The following is a 19123-nucleotide window of genomic DNA, read 5'->3' on the forward strand; positions in this document are numbered from 1 at the left end:
CAAGCTTTGTTTTACAAACAACTTAAAAAAAAATTTTATTTATGTCAGAAGCGTATTTACTTAAAAGCATTTTTTAAATGTAGACAAGTTGACATCAAAATTTCAATTAAACTGCAGAACAGTCATTATTGAGAACCACCTGAAGTCTAGCTGAACAGAAGTCCTGTGATGAGGACACGAAAAAGAAGCCTCGCTGAGGCTTGTAGGAGGGGTGGAGATGCAGAAGGGGCAGGCCCCACGCACACGTGTGGTAGTTAAAAATTAGGAGGGATAATCTCAGCTACGGAGGTTCCCTCTGAGGAGTGAGGAGTCCCAGCCCTCCATCAGGCTCCCCAGCTCAGGGCTCTGGTGCCCCGAAAAGAAGCCTCCGTAACTTCTGGCTGTGGAAACCAGATTGTGGCTGAGGGAGATGGAGGACTTCTGGAGTCCCAGGCACTCCTCTTAAAGGGCTGGTGGACAGACTTACTCAGACTCGCTTGCTCCGAGCTCCAGCACTGGAGCATCAGCTTGAAAGGTGCCAGAGCTACATGGGAGGAACTGAATTGTCTGGCTTCAGGAGACGGCTAACAGGGCAGCTTACTCCTAGGCAGAACTGCTGACAGAAGCTATTGTTCCTTTGCTGAGCCTTCCCCACTACAGGCACTGGCGTGTGCCATATCTGAGTCTCCACAACCTGACTGACAGTGTTGTCCGGCTCTCTCCCCACACCCACCCCGCCCCCGTTATTCCCTGAGACCCTGCTCAACCAACTTGCAAGCCTATCCATGCCCCTTCCAGGTGTTTCCATAAAAATGGCCTGCCTTTTTTCATGCAGCGGACGTTCCTAAAATTTCTCAAAGGTCTGCAAACCCCAAACAAGCAGCATCTGGCCTCACTGTGTCCTGTATTTCTTGCTAAACAGCTCCAAGCCCTGCAGTAGTGTCAGCTGGCCTCCATTCACAGCTTGGCCTCTCCCAAGGGGCACCTCCAAGCTCAGCACAGTGCCAACTATCTGAAGATTGCTTTGTAGCTCATGCTGGGTGGCCCTGGGCAGGGCACAGGCAGTGGCTCACCTTGGCCTGCATCTCCTGGGAGGCCCTAGAGCCAGTGTACCCAGTGAACAACTTCAGAGCACATTGGAGCACCACCCAAACACCTCCAGAGTGATACAACGAAGGGGTGAGCTTGGTGGGCACCAGACCTCTGCTGAAGACAGCCCTACTCTGTGGGGTGGGCCCCTGCACAGCAGCTCCTTCCTTGTAGTTGTGGCTGGTCCTCACAGCAGGTCAGCCTAGGGGTTGATCCCTCCCATTGACTTGCCAACAACAAATAAGCTTCAACTACAACAGAAGATTACACACAGCCCATGTGGGGGGCACATCTGGAGCACCCCACTTGGGTGACCAGCTGGAAAGACTGTGCCACTGGGCCCCACAGGACATCTACTACATAAGGTCACTGTACCAAGAATGGGAAATGTAGCAGCTCTAACTAATACATAGAAACAAACACAGGGCAGTAGCCAAAGTGAGGAGACAAAGAAACAAGTCCCAAATGAGAGAACAGGATAAAACTCCAGAAAATGAACTAAACAAAATGGAGACAAGCAATCTGCTAGATACAGAATTTAAGACACTGATTATAAAGATATTTAAAAAATAAGGTCCTGAACATTGTGGCTCAACTGGTTGGGCTTCATCCCTCAAAACAAAGGGTTGCTGGTTTGATTCCCAGGTCAGGGCACATGCCAAGGTTGTGGGTTCAGTCCCCAGTTGGGGCAGGTACAAGAGGCAGCCTGTCATTGTTTCTCTTTCACATCAATGGTTCTCGCCCTCTCTTTCTCCCTCCCTTCCCCTCTCTCAAAAATAAATAAATAAATAAATAAATATATAAATAACGAGCATAGGAGGACACTTGGGGTGATGAACATATAATATAATATAATATAATATAATATAATATAATATAATATACAGATGATGTATTATAGAATTGCACAACTGAAACTGATGTGATTTTATTGACCAATGTCACCCCAATAAATTCAATAACAATAAAAATAGAATAAAATTAAAAAACATCTTGAAGTTTATTTGAGCAGTGTCAAACCAGGAAATGGTTAGGAGCCCTCCACTGACAGGAGCTCAGAGAGAGACTTTTATAGAGAAAAATCAGAAACAAAGTAGGGGGAAAAGAACATAGGGGAAGAACAAACCAACTTGGCAAGAACTTAAAGATATAGGCAACATAAAAATGGAGATAGAAAACATAAAAAAGGGCTGGTTAGAAATAAAGAATACAGTAACTAAAATAAAGAATACTCTAGAAGAAATCAACCACAAATTAGCTGAAGCAAAGGATCAAATCAGCAATTTGGATGATAAGGAAGCAGGAAAACAACCAATTGGGATAGAAAAAATAAAAAAATAAAAATGACAACATCAAACTTATCAACATCCACATCATGGGGGTACCAGAAGGAGAAGAGAGAGTAAGCAATTGAAATCCTATTTGAAAAAAATAATGACAGAAAATCTTTCTTGGTTGGTGAAGGAAATAGACACACAAATCCAGGAAGCACAGAGAGTCCCCAAAAAGATGAACCCAAAGAGGCCACATCAACATATATCATAAGTAAAACACGAAGGGTTAAAGACAAAGAGAAAATCTTGAAAGCAGCAAGAGAAAAGCAGGCAGCAATCTACAGGGGAACTCCCATAAAACTGTCAGCTGATTTCTCAAAAGAAATTTTGCAGGCCAGAAGGGATTAACAAGAAATATTTGAAGTGGTGAAAAGCAAGGACTTGCGACCAAGATTACTCTACCCAGCAAAGCTATCATTTAAAATTAAAAGACATTTAAAGAGTTTTCCAGGGACGAAAAAGCTAAAGGAGTTCATCTCCAAACCAGTATTACAAGAAAAATTAAAGGGTCTTCCTTAATAGAAGAAAACAGAAAGAGAAAAATAAGTAATTAAATAACAATAAGTACATAGCTATTAACAATTACTTTAAACGTAAATAGATGAAGTGTTTCAATCAAAAGACAGAGTGACTGAATGGATAAGAATATAAGGCCCATACAATAGTGTCTAGAAGAGACTTCAGATCGATAGACACACACAGACTGAAAGTACAGGGATGGGAAAAGATATATTGTGAAAACAGAAACAAACAAACAAAAAAGCTGGGGTAGTAATACTTATACCAGACAAATAGACTTTATCATTATTTTTAATTTTCACCTGAGGACATACCTATTGATTTTAAAGAGAGGGGAAGGGAGGGAGAGGGAAAGAGACAAACATTAATGTGAGAGAAATATCAATCAGTTGCCTCCTGCACACACCCCAATCAGGGACCGAACCTGCAACCCAGGCATATGCTCTGACAGAGAATTGAACATGTAGCCCTTCAGTCTATAGGAGACACTCCAACCAACTGAGCCACACCAACCAGGGCCAAAGTACACTTCAAAACAAAGGCTATATCAAGAGACAAAGAAAGATCCAGCAGTTCCACCTTTGGATATTTATCTGAAGAAACCCAAAACACTAATTTGAGAAGACATGCATCCATATGTTCATATCATAGCTGTATTATTTACAATAGCTAAGATACAAATGCAATCTAAGTACTCAACATAGATGAATGGATAAAGATGATTTGGTGTATGTGTGTGTGTGTGTGTGTGTGTGTGTGTGAGAGAGAGAGAGAGAGAGAGAGAGAGAGAGAGAGAGAGAGAGAGTATGTATATATATGTGTGTGTATATATAAATAGAATATTACTCAGTCATAAATAAGAATGAAATATTGCATTTGCAACAACATGGATGGACGCAGACGGTATTGTGCTGAGTGGAGTAAATCAGACAGAGAATGACAAATACCTATGATTTCACATATATGCAGAGTCTAAACAACAAAATTAATGAACAAACAAAACAAATAAACTCATAGGTACAGAGATCACTTGGAAGGTAGCCAGTGGTGAAAGGGGATGGGGGAACTGGGTGAAAGACGGATTAAGAAGCACAGATTGGTAGTTACAAAATAGTTGGGGGGATGTAAAATATGGGGAATATAGTCAATAATATTGTAATTACTATGTATGGTGTCAGATGGGTACTAGATTTATTGGGGTGATCATTTCATACATTACATAAATGTCTAATCATTAGGTTGTACCCCTGAAACTAATATAACATTGAACATCAATTGTGATTAAAAAAATAAAAAATATTTTTAAAAAAGAAAATAGACTACTTAGTGACAACTACGGGTCATTAAGCTCTATAATGCTCTAAACACTATATGTTATAATCATTATCAAAGATAATCAGGACAATTATTTAATAAAGATGGAAATCTGAGAGTAAAAAAAAATGTAGACAAGTTAAAAGAAAAAATTACCCTTAATCTCATTATTCAGGGAAACTTTTCGTGTATATGTGTTTACATTTTGATATATATACTTCAATATCACTTATTAGTACATATATACATTCAGTTATGAAAAACAAGATTTTGTATTCAAGCACACACTATTTTGTAACTTGCTTTTTTATTACCAATATCTTGACTCCATTGCTGCAACAGAATTTTAATAATTGCTTAGCATTTTAGCACATGAATGCACCACTAACCCTAACCTGTTTTGCTTAGCATTTTAGCACATGAATGCACCACTAACCCTAACCTGTTCCCATGACTTTTCCAGTTTGTCCCTGTCACCAGCAGTTTGTGAAGTTCATCCTTGGAGCTCAATCTCTTGTATGTGTTTAGTACTTTCTTTGAGATAGAGTCTTAGAGTCACAGTTGGTGGGTTAGAGGGTGTGAACATTTTTTAATTTCTTGAGTCTTTTAGACATATTGGTAAATTGCTTGCCAGATGAGTTTTACTTATTTGTATTGTAATCAGCAACATGGAAGAGCAGTGTTTTCCCCATCCCCTCGTAGATACTAAGTACTATCATTTAAAAAGTCGTTTGCCCATTTGAATGGTAAGAAACAGCATCTTGGTTGAAAAAGTATGCATTTCTTTGAACATTTTTTTATATGTTTGTTAGCTGTCTATATTCTTTCCTTTGGGAATTGCTTATTCATGCTGTTTGTGTATTTTTCCATGGAGGGATTAATATTTTATCAATCTGTAAGAAATCTTTGTATATCAAGGCTGTAAACTATTTGTTCTATTAACTGCAAACAGTTTCATCCCAGTTTGCCCTTTGCCTCTCAGTTTTGCTGCTGGTGCCTATTGATATGAAAATGCTTTTACTTTTTATGTAGAGATACTTCTAAATGTTCGCTCTTGAAGTTCTCTGTTCAGGATCATTCTTAGCAGTTATGCCTCTCTATTCTGTTATATATAGATCTTCATCTACATTTTATTTTATTCTAACACTTTCATACTTAAATTTCGAATCCTTTCACACTTTTTCACACTTAAATCTTGAATTTATTTCTAAAATCATCCGATGTCCCGGAGGAGGTAAAGAGTCCAACCTCACGTTTCCCCATTGCTGTCCTCCTCTTGCTGGTCCCCAGTGCTCCCTTTGTCATCTGTTAATCCTCACATGTTCTTGGTTCTGTTTCTTGAGTTCTTTCTGTCCAATGATACGAATCTCTGTTCTTTTGCCAGTTCCACGCTGTTTTAATATTTTAATTATTTTAGGGCATGAATCCCATGATTACAGAATTTCTTGGCTGTTCTCTTGCATTTTATTTCCAAATTAATTTTAGAGTGATTTGGTCAACTTGGAAAAAAATTCCTGTGTGATTCTGATTGAAATTGCATTAAGTTTGTAGATGAACGTTGAGGGAATTGGAATCTTTATAACATCAGATCTGCTCATCTGGAGCTTCAATATATCCATCAGCTGTTCACATGGTTTCCTCATATAGGTCCCTGTACATTTCTTACTTTGACACTTGGGTATTTTGAATTGTTTGCAGGCAAGGTGAATGGTATCTTTTCCCAGTATATTTCCTAATTGTTTGCTGTTGGTGTGTATAAAATAAATAGATTTTTATGTATTTTTTAGTAATTGGCCAGTCCTCTGAACTGAGGGACAGTGTTCCTGGGTTTCACGTAGTCCATTATGGCATTTTCTGTCTCTTTCTTTCAGCATTTCTGCCATTCATTCTCTTTTCTTGTCTTGTTGCATTGGCTACACTACCCAGACAGCAGGTACCTTTTCTTAATTCTGACTTAGGTGAGAATGTCTCTCTTTAGTGTTTCAAATGTCTGTGTTTAAGAGTGTTATGCTAATCTTATTTTAATGTTTCAGAGATACGGTTAGTATATAATTAAAGATCATTCTATCAAATGGTAATATTGTCAGGGATACATGGGTGTTAATATGTCTATTTGTGGGTCCCAAACTTCTATTTTCTTGCACTTTCATTCTTTCTTTCTTATATTAGTGACTTACTGGAACTTTGCTTCTCTCATTTCTCTTGTTCCCAAACTGTTATCAATTATTTCTGCTATCACTGGGTCTACTTCCAGAAGTTACTCCTCTCCCCTTCTTTCTTTTTTTAAACTATTAAGTTAGTATGGAGAACATTTTAAGCACTACAAAAGTAAAAATTCAAACACTACAGTAAAAAGTGTCTCCTCTCACACCAAATGCTTGTTCACTTTGAGAAAGGTAATGTTTTGTTTCCTTCCAGATGCATTCAGTGCATAGACCAGAACATATATGAATGTATATCTTTGTATTTCTTTACATAAATAGAAGCATGATATTCCCACAACTGAATGCTTTTTTTCACTTAATATATAGTGGCAATCTTTCTAAATCAGCACATACAGGTGCTTATTATGCTGTTAAATGGAGGCAACATTATTTATTTAAACAGTCCTTGGTGTATTTAGGTTCTCCCAGTCTTTTGCTATAATGAAAACAGGCACAGTGAACATCTGTGTGAATAGGAACCTTTGCTCTCCTCTCATTTTCTGCTCCTCCCTTCTCCTTCTTTATCACAAAATTCTATAAGGAATATTTTAGATGTACATTTGTATCAATTCATAATTTCCTTATAATGAATTCCTACAGGTGACTTTCTAGGTTAAGGGATAAGCATATTTTAAATTTAAATTTTCTTTCCAAAAAGATCAAAGCAATCGTGTTTATACCAGAAATATATAAGAATTGTTCAAACTCCTGCCCACAACAGTTACTATTTAAAATTTTTTACCTGTGTATTAGGTAAAATAATTACCATATATCATATTTAAACATTAAGTATGAAATATACATTATTGGTTTTTAAATATATTTTATTGATTATGCTATAACAGTTGTCCCCCCTTCACTCTCCTCCACCCTGCACGCCCCCTCCCATCCACATTCCCCCCTTTAGTTCATGTCCATGTGTTATACTTGTAAGTTCTTTAGCTTCTACATTTCCCATACTATTCTTACCCTCCCCCTGTCTATTTTCTACCTACCATCTAATGCTACTTATTCTCTGTACCTTTACCCCCTCTCTTCCCCTCCTACTCCCCTGTTGATTTTGAAAAATTAAATGATGCAGAGAAAATAATAAGAAAAAGTTATTGAGTAATCCTTTTTCAGCGAGAAATAATCACCACCAATATTTTAATGACAGTTTTTCAAGACATCTTGCTATATGTAATTGTGCGTACATTTTACCCTGTGTCATTCAGTAACCTGCATTTTCTGCTTAGCTATATGTCAGAAATATCTGAACTGGTCAGTAAGTAGCTAGCTCTACATCATCATTTTAATGGCTTATTATGTGGATTTCTAGAATTCACATAAACAACTAACTTTGTCTACTTTGTAATGCAAAATTTTTTCCCATTGTGGCATTTGCCTTTTAATTATGTTTGTGGGTTTTCTTTAAATCCTAAGGTTAATTTTTATGATATGTCAGTATGTCTCTTTAAGGGTTTTGCCTTGGTCATTCTCCTGACAAACTAAAACTTTCTCTAACCAACTAACCTCTACTTAGCCAACCTAATGGTTTTAGTTCATGCTGTTCCCCATCTGGAGGGCCTTCCCTTCCAGTTTCTAAGTGTTGAGATATCATGTCCATTCACTGTTCACTCAAACTCCTCTTCTTCCACGAAGCCTCCTTGATTCTCTATAACCAGACGCTTTTTCCTCCACTAAATGCATGATATCATGCCTACATTATATTCTCATCTTACTTGTAACATTTATTACATTTTTCCTAACAGTTATGCTCTTGTAGACCGTATGTTCTTTGAAAGCTAAGACCGTCTTCCATGTCTGTGACTCTAGCACCATCCAACTCAAAGCTTGGCACATAGCAGGGCCTGAGTAAAAACTCAGGGCTAGACTGAATCAAATTGGCTTCCGGAGGACCCACAGATCAGGCCTAGCTCAGGGAGTTTATTGGATGACTCGAGCAAGACCAGACATGGGTTACTCTTAGTTCCTTTACTGATTGCGGAATTCTCCATACTTGTGGTTTGTCATTCCTAAGAATTGCACACTTGTTATTTGTTGGCTTTTTACACATGCCGACCCAGTGACATCTGGCTCTCTTGGCAAAAGGCCTGGCCCTTGGGACACTGTTATGAAAAACAATGCTTGAGGAGCAGGCCAGTTGTGTCTAATCCAGCCCAGGGCTCCTGACAGTGACCTGGCCAGGTGAGTGGAGAACTTAGCCCTAACTTATGTAACACAGCTCAAGCCTGGATTTCATCATGAGACCCGGCTGGATGGGAGGCCTGGAGACAGCCTTGTAAGACATTGCGACCCCTGCTGTGTCTTTTCATTGGGAGACATGTGAGCTGTCCCTAAGAAACAGAAATAATAAACGTGACAAGGTGCTGTACTTCATTAGTCATCAGGGAAGTACAAATCCAAACCACAAGGCAGTACCACTACCAAAGTGGCTAAAAGGAGAAAGAGAATGTCAAGTATACTCTGCTGACGGGAGTGTCCAGTGGGGCCGCCAGTTTTGGAAAACTGTCTTAATCTACTAAAGTTGATGTGTGCACAGTGGTGTACACTGTACACCGTACAACCCAGTCATTCCACTGCTAGGTGTGTACCCATAAGAAATGTGTACCTCTCTTGACCAAGAGACATGTGTTCTAATGCCCATAGTAACCCTCTCTGTAATAGTCCGACCTGGACCCTAGTCATAAATACCCCAAAAAATAAAATAGAAAAATAAACTGTAATGTGTCATGCAGTGGAATGCCATACAAGAATGAGTGCGAATAACCCACAACCACGTGCAGCAGCTGGCTGAACCTCACAGACATAATGCTGAGTACAAAAGGCCAGACATGGGCTGTGTCCACTTACACAGAGTGTAACAACAGGCAAAGCTAATGCGTGCTGTGAGAAGCCAGGATATTCGTCATCCTGAGGGGTTGGACGGTAATGACTGTGGCAGGAGGGTGACTTGAAGGGCCATCTGGGGATTGTGGCAGTGTCCTGGTCCTTGATCTGTGTGCTGATGACATGGGTGTGTTCAGTTTGGGAAAATTCCAGGAATAGTACACTTAGCAGAGCCATTTTCTGACAGATATTATATGTCAAGAACAAGTTAAAAAGTAGTTGACAGGGTATATACCCAAAAGAATTGAAAGCAGGGACATGAATAGGTGTTTGTCACCCATGTTCATAGCAGCACTATTCATAACAGCCAAAGGTGGATGCAACCCAAATATATATATAGTTTCAGCCTTAAAAAAGAAGGAAATTCTGACATGCTACAGCGTACAGGAAACTGAAAGACATTATTCTGCTAAGTAAAATAAGGCAGACACAAGAGGACAAATACTGTGTGATTCCACTTGTATGAGGTTCATAGTCAAATTTATAGAGACAGAGTGGAATGGCGACTGTCAGGGGCCAGGGGGAGGGGAGGAATGGGGTTAGTGTTCATCTGGTAGGAAGTGTCCGTTTGGGAAGATGAAGTTCTGGAGACAGATGGCGGTGATGGCTGCACAACAGTGTGAATGTGCTTAGGGCCGCTGAGCTGCAACATTAAAAAATGGTTAAGATAGTGCATATTTTATCACAATAAAAACTAGGTAATTGTAAATAATTATTGACAGCACCAGAGAGAAGCTCTGACAACAAGTGCCGCTGCTGAGCCCAGTAAGGGAGCTCTGAGCACAGAGGGCTCTGGAAGCTGTGCTGAGGGGTGGAGAAGGCCCCGTGTGACCTTGGAGGTATCAATAGGATCAGAACCGCCAGGCAAACAGCCTGACATGTCGAAGCTGGCACATTTGAGGGTGCTCCTGCCAGCCAGAGTGCTGGCATATCCGGCTGACTGTTTGCCCCACAACGCCCTGGTACGTCTGTTTTGTGAACTCAGTGCAGCATTGCTGGTGGGTCATGGAGACAGGGAGGCTTCAGAGGAGGCAACTTGGTTAGCGGAAGGGTGGGATTTCCCACGTGGGCTTTAGTCTGTGGAGAGAGAGGTTGGCACCACAGTCCCAGCAGGACAGCCAGGGCCCGCTGCCCACAGGGCATTTCAGAGTCACAGTCGAATTCCTCCACATGACGGGGCCAGGCCCGGACCACAGGGAGTGCCTCCAAGTGGGGCAAGGGTGGGGTGACCTGTCGCCAGATCTCACTGTGGCCACAGAAGCCCTGTTGACCATGTGGGGCCTGTGAGAGACCAAGCAGCAGGGGCCCTGGGGAGGCACCCTGTACTCGGGGCGTACTGTGGGCAGAGCTCATACTTCCTGTCTGGGGCAGGATGCTGGGAACTGTGTGGTCAGGTGTTTTGTTCTTAGTGTCCACTTTGGAACGGGAGGGCACAGTGTTAACTCTTTTACCAGCAGGGACAGGGTTCTCAGAAAAGCTTCCTTCTGACACCTGGACTTCTGGGGCCAGCCTCTGGCCGGTCAGCTCAGGCCACTCTGCCTGCCTGGTCCTAGGAAATCAGCTCTTCCATCTCTGCCGCCCCACCCAAGGCTGGTCTTTTGAGCAGCCAGTCTCCTCTCTGGGCCTTCACTGGAGGATCCGGAGTCTGGTATGTGTGAACAGTGGCCTGGAAAGGCTTACGAACATTTTTGAGCTGAGAAAAGAATGTTCCCAGTCGGCAGGTGGATGTAGGAAGCATTAACCCAGAATAATCTTTTCTGCTCTGATGGTTTCATTATAAATCTATGGAGATGTGGGAGTTCCTCGGTGTTAGTGATATTATCCTTAGCTTCTGCGTGGAGAGGAAGGTGGGGGTGAGGGCTCCATGCTAAGGAGGAACAGGATTTGCCTATAAAAGTTTTTTTGGGGGGGTTCCTTGGGATCTCTCTCTCTCCCCTGCACCCCCATGCTATTGATGGAGAACAGCAGCCAACCTATCTCTGGCTCTTTAGAAACTGTGGGAATCCCCCCCTACCCCAATCCATGGGTAGCATAAAAAAGGGAGGCTGCGCAAAACAGAGGGAGAGGGGAAAGGAGATAGAAAAAGGAATGAATGGTGAACAGACGTATCCTAGTGTTCTGATCAAAGCAAGATAGTCTGGGTGTGGGGGGACCAAGAGACCTTCTAGGTCAATAGTTCCCAAAGTGGGGCCTCAGGATGCATCAGCATCCCCTGGGAACTTGTTAGCAATGTGAGTTATTGGATGCCACCTCAGACCCACTGAATCAGAACCTGCATTTTAACAAGAGCCTCCAGGTGACTCATGCACACTGTGAAGTTTGCGAAGCACTGAATGGGCCATACTTCCTGGTCTGTTCACAGCCCAGAAGCTGTGAAGTGGTTTGTCTGTGATCCCAGAGGTGGTTCACTTCAAAGGTGGGACTTTCTACCTGCTGTATAGGTGAGATGGGCAGAGTTAGTCCCTGACTCTTGGTACTAAGGATGTGTGCCTAAGTATACCCATTTGTGTTTTGTGTCTTGGGGACAGAAGCTTTGTGCGAGCTATTATCATAGAAAGATGGAGGAACTGTGAAGGTGGGGACCTGCCCTGGAGTTAACACACAGAGCTGAATACCCTAAATGCTCTGGGCTTGGTTCTGATCACCAACTTGCCATCTGGTTGCTGGCATTTCAAAATAAACTTTGTTCTGTCATCATCATTGTTGTCATTGTCATCCTCACAGCACTGACTGTTTATCAGGCATTTACTGGGATCTGTGCCCTGTGCTTATTAACATGCAGGTTTTCTCACTTGTCACCCCAACCACATACTCATTTAAAACTGAGGAAACTGGGGCCCAGAAAGGGGAGTAATGTGCTCACAGTTACTCATCGAGATGATAGAACCGATGGAACTTGGACCCAGGCCTGTGTGAATCTACCATTGTGCTGGGGAAGCAAGGTAAAGCCATAGTGCATTTTGTATTTGTGACACTTTCCACATTTTATGGTTCTGGGGCAGAAGTTATCCTGATAATTGCCAAATCTGTTTAGTTCTAATTACCATATGTTAAAGTATATCAAGACACTTTGTAGTATAAATGCTACTGTCTGTATCAGTTTAAGTTTCCATATACATTTTAATTGTATTTTAATTATAAAGATTGAAATGGGAGTTCTATATATCTCAGCCAGTTGAGAGAAAAGAATTCCTAAGTGCAAAAATAAGTGTTATGTATTCTGTTGCCAGAAAATAAATAAATAGGTGAAGGACATGTGGGCACTATCTCCTTAGTTATGATTATTTGCAGATTTTACATTTGAAGCAAAAGAGGAAGTCAGAGTGGGAAGGAGACCTGTATAAACAGGGGGACCCAGTGGATTAGATTTGTGGCTCATTCAGCTGGGAATGGGCCATAGATGTCCAGGGCTTGCTGGCTTCTCCCAACTTCCCACAGGTTGGAGTCACTTTGGTGACTGATTGTTGCATTTTTAGCTCCTGGTGAGAGGTGGTTGGCAAACTGTGGTCCATGGGCAAAATCCAGCCTGTCAGCTGTGTTTGTAAATAAAGTTTTATCAGAACACAGCCACACTCACTTGTTTACATTCTGTCTGTGACTGCTTTCACACTGAGTTGTGAATGGCTGAGTTGAGTCACTGAGACAGTAACTGTATGTCCTGAAACCAACAATGTTTACTACCTGGTCCACCTAATCTTATCTTCTGGGTGTTTTCTAAGTTTTCTTTCTGCTGTGTGTCATGAATGCTTGAAACTCATTCATACATTGGTTAATTTGTTTGTCAAACATGGTTTGATCATAGTGTTAAGAAATCTTAGCTCAAGAGGCTGTGGGCTCATAAGAAAAAAGATTTAATCAAAGACTGAGGGCTTGATAATAAACATTTGGTGAACTTGCCGTGGTCAGTGTTCTTAGCTGCAAATAACAGCATCTACTAACTCAAGCAGAAAGGAATTTGTTAATAATTTAGATAACTCTCAGAATTGTTGGGAGGACTGAAGAATTGTTGGGAGGAGCCGCTGCCTCTGCTATAGTCAGGAAGTTGCAGAACCAGGTATTAGAGCCATCTCTGCAGCTCTAGACCCCTGCCTCCCACACAGCCCAACTTATGAAACAGTGCTGTACCCTGCCACAGCCCCCATTGACTCATATGAAGTGCAGATCACACACAGAAACTAGCTGCAAGGGAGTCTGAAAAGGGATTCCAATTCTCCAGCCCCTGGATGTTGACCAGACAATCTGGCAGCTACACAGCCATTACCTCTGTAGTTTTGCCTGGAAAGATAAATATAAAGTGTTCAAGTCCTTTATTTACATATTAAGATTTGAAAACTTAAGACATCATTCAGTAAATGTAGTAAATGAGTCTGGCCCAGACTACCCAAGTGAGCAAGAATAGGTACTGTGGAAGTTTTTCTCAGACCCATCTCTCAGTCCCACCTATTTATCTTTTTTTTGTTGTTGTTCTATCAGTTTTATTGGTCAGATATCTAGAACTCATTATATAAATCTTTCAAACTAGATTTTTTAAAGATTTTATTTATTTATTTTTAGAGAGGGAAGGGAGGGAAAAAGAGAGAGAGAGAGAAACATCAATGTGTGGTTGCTGGGGGCTGTGGCCTGCAACCCAGGCATGTGCCCTGACTGGGAATCGAACCTGCAATGCTTTGGTTTGCAGCCTGAGCTCAATCCACTGAGCTACGCCAGCCAGGGCCCTCAAACTAGATTTTACAAGAATAGTTTACAATTCAGTTCTGATTGCACAAATACTTGACACAGGAATCCATTTTTACAAATACATGTGTTTTCTTATGAGAATACTTTAATGAAGAAAATAAGTCTCTGTACTTCTTACAGAAAAATGTATACAGTTTTTCCCTCCATTCAATCATCATTTTAGGTTTTCTGTCATAGGGTGTCCACCTCATCCAATAAACCAAATTACATTTGCTGCTGCTTTTCATTTTCAGCTAGTGTTGAGATTCACACTGCTAGGAATTTTTAGGCTTCTTTTCTAATCTTTTCCAACCTGAAAGAATTCATGTATTTAGGCTAGGAGAGATCCTTTAAACGACACTCCTTCTAAATGTAACTTGCATCAGGCTAATCACTGTGCTTGGTGACTGACCTTTTTTCACTTCTCACTTAGGCAGTAGCAGCTAGTAGTTTTACTGCCTCTGTATCAGGCAGAAGGGATAAATCCTCACATTCCTAAGTTCCTAAACAGAAAAAATGAGACCCTAGAAACAAGAGTTAAATAGCAATATTAAGAAAGCTAAAACATTTGCTATTGATTAGAGAACACTTTTAAGTTCAAGGTCTCTCCCAGGTTGAAGAAGACATAAAAGAAATAAAGTATAAGGATATGGCAGTAATTTTATAAAATATGTAAAAACTGAAAAAGGTTCATCACTTAGGTCAGTGGTGGGTCATATTCAAAGTGCCAGAAGATACAGACTTTGTGGTTAGCTGAACTCAATATCTGACCTTGGTTTTAATGCCGTGGCTTTGAAAAAACTTAATCAGTGCTCACCTGCCCAAAGCACATAACCATTTAGGCCAGGAGAACTTTACAGAACACTGAGCACGTTTACCTGAAGAGACAGGACCCACAAGGGGCAACGTTTGGCATTCATTCCATTCCTTCACTGTTACTGAAAAGTGTGTCCACTTGGCAAAGCTCGTCTTACTTTTCAAGTAGCAAGAACTAAAACCAAGAGGCTCGCATCATGTTCCTGAGTACTCACCTCCAATTATCCAATGTTCTTTAAAAGATTCTGTAACCAATCCCTTGTTCGACAAGAGCTTTAACAGTACATGGGCGCTATAATGTGTCCCATTTCTCTTCTCTTTTCTTTCTTTTGATTTTTCTTTCTTACCCCAGTGTAACAAGGGCTACAAGTTTTTACGAAAATAGTGCAGCAGTAATTGGAAATGAGTTATCTTGCATTACTGAAAATGTTCCAGCACATTATAGTGGGTCATATTTGCATGCTAACTAGGAGATGGTCAAAAGTGTCTACTGTAGTGATTTTGCAGATTCAGCATTGTTGATGTATCCATCATTGTCCTTGTCTCTTAAAACACCATCTGTTAAGTTCATTAGCTCCTCTTCATTTGTCCATGGTGCCTGTTCATAGTCTCCTCCTTGTGGACATGAGTGATGGCTGTGGATAGTGCTAGGCTGTCAAGCAAATTATTGCCGTCATCATCATGCACTTTGAAATAATGGAGCTGCAGTTGTTGTGGGGACATCTCCGCCTCTGCTTTGTTGATGACACCTTCTAGATGTTCCATGATATGCTCTCGCTTGTGCACTGTGTTCTCACCCACACCCATGCTGCTGGGATGGGAGGAGCCAGCTTCCTTGCCTTCCTCTCCCCTGGGCTCCTGGGCCCTGGCACCTGGGGCACAGACGGCCCAGAGCAAGCCACCCAGAAATGGGGCTCTGAGCAGCTGCAGAGATCTCACAGTCTCTGGTACCCTCGCTGCCCCTCCCCGCTCCTATTTCTTTCAAAGCTCTAGAGCCACCACCTTCAGGTAGAAAGAGGTAGAAGTCTGTCCTCTGTGCTCTCAGGACACTTTATCTGACCACTGTCCAAGAAGTTATGATATTCTTCTTCATGTGATAATTACATGCTTGCTTGTTTTTCTTCCATTTTTTAAAATTTTTTAAAAATAAGAGAACATTGTTGATATAGTACCTCTGATCTACCTTTCATTCTGTTCTGTTCCACTAAACTCTCTTCTTCCCAGAGACGAATAGTATAGTTGATTTATCTTCCCATACTTTCAACTTTTACTGCATATGTGTGTCTATGAACAATACAGAGTGTTGTGTACGAGTTAATGAGTTTATCTGCAAGGCTGTCACACCAGATGTATCATTTTGCAGTTGCTGTGTTTTTGAGATGGGTCCATGTTGCTTCATCAGGCTCTACTTCATTCATTTTCGGGGTCATATGATATGACATTGTATAAACAAGCTGCAATTCATTTGTCCATTTCCTGCTAGTGGCCATTCAGCCTGTTGCCCCAGTTTTTTCTTGTAAACATTGCTGCAATCAGCAGCTTTGTCTATCCTTCCTGGGGTTATATGTGAGATTTCTCGAGGGTAGACACCAAGAACCAGAATTGTTTGGCTGTTTCCACCACTACTAGATTGGATGATTGCTCCAATTCCCATCAGCTCTATATGGAAGCTTTCATTTCCCCTATTTTAGCTAACACTTGATATTATCAGACATGTATATTTTTGTCAGTCCAATGGGCATATTGTTTAAATTTGCATCTGTTTGATTATTAGTGAGGTTGAGCATCTTTTCCTATGTGTGTTTGCCATACAGGTTTCCTTTCTGTCACATGAATATTCGTGTGTGTGTGTGTGTGTGTGTGTGTGTATGTGTGTGTTCTGTTGGATTCTTTTTCTTGTTTATTTGTTGGAGTTCTTTATATATTCTAGTTACAATGCTTTGTTGTATGTGGTGCCATTATTTTCTCCTAGTCTGTCATTGTCATTTTCCCCTCTGTCCTTTGTGTCCTCTGACCTAGTTTTGTGTCATGCAGATGCTTGAGTGAAAACAGAATGATGCTTCCCCACCAGGTGCCGGCTGACCCAGAGTGCCAGCTTCTATTTCACTGAGAAAACCCCAAACCCCATTAGCTGCTGCCCCTGGAGGTGGGAAGAGCAGAGCTCCTTTTCCTTCCTCCCACCTCCTCCATCTTTCTGGACCTAGATGCGCTCATTTCCTAGGGCTGCTGGGAGACCCACCCAATTTGGGGGGCTCAGAACAGCAGAAGTTGTTTTCACACAGTCAGGAGGCCAGATGTCCAAAATCCACACATTGGCAGGGTTGGTTTTTAGTGGAGGCTCATAGGGAGAATTTGGTCCCTGCCCCCATCTGAGTGTCTGTGGGGTGCTGGCAACCCTTGGAGATGCCCGGTCCCAGTCTCTGCTTCCGTCTTCGCGTGGTCTTCCCTTCTGTGTGCCGCTGTGTCTTCTCCTTTCCAGTTTCTTGTAAGAACACCCATCACTGGATTTAGGGCCCACCCTAAATCCAGGGTGATCTCATATCAAGAACCTTAACTTAATTACATCTGCAAAGACCCTATTTCTAAATAACGTCACATTCATAGGCCATGGGAATCAGGGCATGGACGTGTATTCTGGGGGCTATTCAACCTACTGCATTAGGCAAACTCCTCAGATCCCAGAGAAGAACAAGGTTAAAAGCAGGACATGTGAGGGGAGGGGGTTTGGGTGCAGTGCTAGGGGGCGTAGGGGAGGAAGAGCACATTCTGAGAGAGGGCGTGTGTTCTGTGAGGTGCCATTCATTCCCCTGGAGAAGAACAGCCGTACGGGTTGGGCATGTAGTTTGACAAAGTCCCAGAAAACAGGCAGTGGCTCCCAACCTGTCCCGCTGCCATGGAGCTGAGCTGGTGACTGTACCCCTGCAAAGTGGGCCGAGAAGGGGCCAAGGGTGGGCCACTCTGTCCATTAACAGATATTGAACTTTACAGATTCTGCCAGTTTAAAGATAAGTAAAAGGAAAACAAATGGACCTCTAGGGAAAACAGCAGAATCAAGGAAAAGATGGACACTTACCGCATCTGCATCTGTGTCCATCTCCCTCCTCAGAGTGTGGAGCACCTGAGGGCAGCTTTTGTGTTTCCAGACCCCTCGGTGGGGGCTTATGCCCAGTGCTCATGGCATCCTCCTTGTGGGGGGAAGTGTGGAGGGGCAGTGCTCAGCCGGGGCTGCGTCTGAAGGTTCTGCCCCCCAGTCCTCCCGGCCCTCGGGTCTGCCTCCACTCCTCTGCCCTCCTCCAGCACAGGCTTCCTAAGGGTGGGGACCGTGACACGTGGCAGGGTCCAGTGAAGGTAGGGGGATGAAGAACGGGTGAACTCGTGCTCCTCCGGGTGGACCAGAGGGTATGCTGACACTGATTCTGGAAGTGCAAGGCCTTAGAGAAAACCTTTCGAGTTTTGGGTGGGAGAGCAGGAGATGGAGGCAGTTCTACGAGTACTGCGAAGATCCACTCTGTTGGCGTCAGCTTAGCACGTGTCCCCAGGGTCGGGCTGGGGTGTGCAGGCGTCCTGTTGACCAAGAAAGTTTCCTTCTCAGTGCTCAAGTCAGGGAAGAGCCCCATCTCTGCGCTGAAACAGAGTCCTTGTCCGCAGATGTGCATGGAGCTGGACAGATCCCGGCTGAGATGTGGAGAAGGGTTTGATAAATGCTGGAAGGCTCCCACTCCAGTGTGCCAGAGCTCATTTAAACACCAGCTTGCCGGCATACTAGGAGGCCTCAGAAGGAGAGAAGGCAGGCAGGAGCGAGCTCTTTGCACTGACTCATCTTCCCCCCAGGGCCTGTGATACATGGCGCTGACATTTTCTGAGGCCTCAGCCCCCGGAGACAACAGACAGGCTGTGGTGGGGTCCTTGGGGGCTCTGGGGCAGCCCTGGATGGACTTGCTGCTCTTGACGGCCCCGTGTGATGGAGGAGAGCCTGCGAGGCTCAAGAGTGAGGTCCTTGCTGCCCTCTAGGCCTCAGAGGAGGGGAACTCACGTCTCCCTCTCTGTGAACAGTCGGAGAATTTTCCTCTCATAAACAAAACAAACATGAGCTGATAGGGTGGAGGCCCCAGAGACAGGCTGGGTGGCCCTTTCTTCAACGTCTTTGCATTTGTTTCTCCAGGGGGCAGAATGCGGAAGCTTCTTAGAAGCCCGGAAAGTCGCCTGTGGGCCTCATCAACTTACTTGGTTAACTGGTGCTGGCGAGGGCTCTGTTGTTCTTGG

General features: G+C 42.7%; 1 protein-coding gene and 1 pseudogene across 4 annotated transcripts in view; one reads left to right on the forward strand and one right to left on the reverse strand.

Moving 5' to 3' along the window:
* NTN1 (netrin 1) overlaps window positions 1-19123 on the forward strand; it is a 196406-nt gene that overhangs the window by 72797 nt on the left and 104486 nt on the right. The window lies entirely within an intron of this gene.
* On the reverse strand, window positions 15348-17954 carry LOC123809470 (annotated as a pseudogene).

This window comes from Phyllostomus hastatus, unplaced genomic scaffold (genome assembly GCF_019186645.2).
Source record: "Phyllostomus hastatus isolate PE091 unplaced genomic scaffold, TTU_PhHast_1.1 phas_scaffold_55, whole genome shotgun sequence".
Classification (NCBI taxonomy): domain Eukaryota; kingdom Metazoa; phylum Chordata; class Mammalia; order Chiroptera; family Phyllostomidae; genus Phyllostomus; species Phyllostomus hastatus.